At 29.5% G+C, this 3,875-nt stretch overlaps 1 long non-coding RNA gene across 2 annotated transcripts; it reads left to right on the top strand.

The window, feature by feature from the left end:
- Positions 1–772: 772 nt before the first annotated feature.
- LOC111641176 lies at positions 773–2,835 on the top strand. 2 transcript variants are annotated; one of them, XR_002759367.1, is made up of 3 exons: positions 773–847; positions 1,225–1,316; positions 2,774–2,835. It is a non-coding gene; the product is annotated as an uncharacterized LOC111641176 (long non-coding RNA). The 2 variants fall into 2 exon arrangements; XR_002759366.1 differs by lacking the exon at positions 2,774–2,835 and adding an exon at positions 1,390–1,444.
- Positions 2,836–3,875: the final 1,040 nt, after the last annotated feature.

Below are 3,875 nucleotides of genomic sequence, written 5' to 3'. Positions count from 1 at the left end.
CTTTATAAGTCAAAACGTGTTTTTTCAGTGATGAAACTTCAAACGAACCGAACGACCATTAACAACATGGTTTTTTGCAAACATGTACAACACAGCGAAGCTAATGTCGACACGAAGCCAAAATTTTAAATTTCAATTTTCGGGCTGCGATATTTCACACCAAATTTTGCCATGTAAAGTCTGTATAAGTCTGTATTGCATAGCATGATGAAGCAGAGATGACTGTCAAACATTACAATCATCTTTGAGTCATCAAGCTTTTCGAGTGTTGTTTTTCTATGCTTCGGTGCACTACAGTAGAGCGTCGTTTATCCGAATCAATTGGGTACTGGGGTTGTTCGGATAACTTAATTTTCGGATAACCGATTATGTACGAAAAAATATATTAACCTATCCCGTGTTGAAATTTTTCTCCGTTGCGTGTCGCTTCGCGTTGAATTTTCGTCGATGTTAAGCCTAACGTAAACTTATTAAAATAATAATCGCGGCTATTGTATCGTTAAAACTGATTTTTTTATGTTTTACAAACGAAATAAATACATTGAAAAATATTAAACAAATAAAAATTATACTTTAGGCCGACTGGAATTCTTTCGGATAACCGACTTTCGGATAAACGACGCTCTACTGTATTATTGTTTCTAACGTTATCAGCTGCGTGGGCATTTTCGAATTTCACTTCAATTGTAATTACCACTTTATATTTGTAAAAATACAGTATTTTTGTTAATTTGAATATCTACTGTTATATTTACAATAAACAATTATTATTTTTCAGATATACGATAATTTTATTTCCATCGGAAAATTTTATTCTTCTTTAAACTCCGTGGCATACATATTCAAAGTATTTAACGTTTTAATTTAAAAATTTTAAAATATTAAAGATAATAAAAACACCAACAAAGATTATGCAAACAATGTCTTCACTTGTCTTGTCACTCAAAAATGTATTCTGAAAATTACTGGAGATTCACTTTTAATTTTAAACTTGGACTTAATTTAAGTAAGATGATATATTTACTGGCGAATGCATGAAAATGCTTTACTGAGATGCATAGCCCCAAGTGAAAGATAAGAATCTCATTGTGTTTTCAATTAGTTTAGGTGTGAAAAAAGGCATCTGAGACGACGTTGCATAATCAGAATTTTTGTTTTTTATGTGATTTTCGTTAATTTTACGAAGTATTTGAAATATTTGTTTTTATAATTGAATCATTATAGATAATTTGCTCATGAAGAGATTCGGAGAAAGACCTTTTGGTATAGACCTTTTGGCAGGATTTTTCTATATAAAGAAAAACTTTTTGATAAAGGTATTCGAATTTGTTATTGTATATTAATTCGATTAATTGATTAAATCAGTGGTTTCCAACCTTTTTTCATTAGCGTACCCCGTGACATGTCATATCTCTAGATTGTACCCCTCATTTAAGAAATTTAGTGAGTACCTGTATTGTTAATTTTACATATTGTAACCTTAAATTAAAGAAAAAAACCTAAAAGAAAAAATGTATAATAAAGTTGTGATTGTTGCAAGGAACATTTTTTATCTAATAATTTTTTAATACTATTAGTTTGTGATACATAATATATTATTTTTTCTGCCATAATAACTTACTTTTTTCTGTACCCCTAAACAAGCTATCGCGTACCCCTAGGGGTACGCGTACCACAGGTTGGGAATCGCTGGATTAAATGACTTATACGTTCCAGAAAATTGACCAAATTGCAAATACTGTAGTTCCTTTGATTTTCGGCAATTCTCATCATTGTCAGCGGTAGCTGTTATATAACAATTACTATGGTTGTTGAAATACTGAATATATATGGGGTTTTCCTGCAAAACCTCTTCGCGGACGATGTCGCAGGTAACAGTATTTTTAATATAGGGAAAGGCTTTATAATTTTTATTTTTTTTATATTTTGTGTTAAATCTATTTTCATATTATTGTTTAAGCCAAATTTTTAAATAATTTATTTGGTAATTATTAATAATAAACTTATATTCTAATCCTTTTAATTTGATTTCACGTTCAGTATTGTTAGTAGTTTTTGTATATACAGTATATATTTAAGGCGATCATGTAGGTATTTTTTTTATACCTTCTATACTATAAAAGAAATAATAATTATTTAATAATGCTTTTATCCATTTAAAGTTGATATTTTAAAAATTATGCTCTTTCCGATTTCCATAAAAGCCAATCCAAACTAAACAGCATAATGTTTACAATATCAATGTTAAACGCATTATTAAAAGTAATTATTTATTCGTGTATATTGACTTCTTTCGAAGAAATAATTATTTACTGTACAGTTTATGTAAGCTGAAAATTATTCTGTTGTGTTTGATGAAATTTGTTAAAATTTATAAAATTGTACAGAAACATTAAATTTTAAACATATTTCTTCATATTTGTTGGTGTTAGCTTTCGGTCACCTGATCGTTCCATATTTATCACCTTGGCTAGAATTTACCCGGTGAACTTTTCATATCTAATTAGCTTATTTGTGATAGTACATTACAGTAAACAAATTAGTTATTGTGTATTAATTAAACTAGTCCGAATTTCGAAATATTTATGTCTTTTAGTGTTTATAAGCGTGTTGATTAGACATTTCTACCGATTCTAATGCTATTACGTAGAAAAACGTCAAAGACCGATTAAGGATTTTAGAAGAACTTATACTTTAATAATTTGTTATTATTATTATTGTTAGTGTTTATGTCTATCATTGTACTGTAACTTACTTCGTTTTACTGTTTTAGAGAAAGTAGGACACACAATAGATTTCTGACCTAGACTGTTGGTTTTTCAGAGTGAAACGGACCCTCTGAGGAAAGTTTCTTTTACGGAAGTTATGGTTTTTTTTTCTGATGCATACTAATAATAAATAGTGCTATTAAAATTGAATATCGGTCAATGGAAATAACATATGTAATAAATCTGAAAATGAATAAAAAAATATTTCTACATTTTTTTATTGTTTTGTTGTTTCTTAAAATTTTATTTGTTTAAATGTATTACACGTAGATTAACTTCATTTATCAAATGCAAATATTTTAATTCGCTTTAATATTTGGGGGTATATTTGAAAAACGAATTTTAAAATTATTTTAAATAAAAGATATATTGAAATTTCCTCTCACAGTAGAGCCTTCATTATCCGACCCCCGATTAACCGACACCTCGGTTAACCGACCGTCCTAGTCGGCAAATTTCAAATGTCTGCTAGTGATGTGGCGCTACAATATTTGGCTATGTCTTGGCTACTTTAATATTATTTTTACGTGTTTTAGCTGGCAACACTCATTCGACCATGAAAGGGAGCCAGTATTTAAACGAGGCTTAATTTTCTAATTTTTAACGATACAATAGCGACGATTATTATTTTAAAAAATTTTTGTTAGGCTTAACATCGATGAAAATTCAACGCGAAGTAGGTTAATAGCGATATACTAATTACATGGGATATAATAATATACTACACTAATAATGGATTTTTTCATACTTTTCGGTTATCCGACTTTTGAATTATCCGACCAACCCCAGTCCCCAATTGAGTCGGATAATCGAGGCTCTACTGTATTTACAATGTTTACGTCACTTCTACAGAAAGTAGACAGGAGACAACCTTCACCAACTTACGAATCTGGGGGAGTAAGGCCGCCAGGCATGATAAATGTAAACATATGCGTTATTCGATACATTTACGTGTTAGCTCGTTACCTCGCTCCAAAAATTCACTGAAAATATCGATTTTTCAAATCTTCAAAGACTTTTGAATCTTCCTGTAGACTATAATAAATTAAAAATCTGCGTATAATACTAAATGCAAGGAATAAAATTGTTTACAGTATTAAAAATTAA

This window comes from Centruroides sculpturatus, unplaced genomic scaffold (assembly GCF_000671375.1).
Source record: "Centruroides sculpturatus isolate CEXI.00-Female unplaced genomic scaffold, Cexi_2.0 scaffold1516, whole genome shotgun sequence".
NCBI lineage: Eukaryota > Metazoa > Arthropoda > Arachnida > Scorpiones > Buthidae > Centruroides > Centruroides sculpturatus.
Note: the sequence above shows the minus strand (reverse complement) of the source record. Positions and strands in the feature narration are given on the sequence as shown.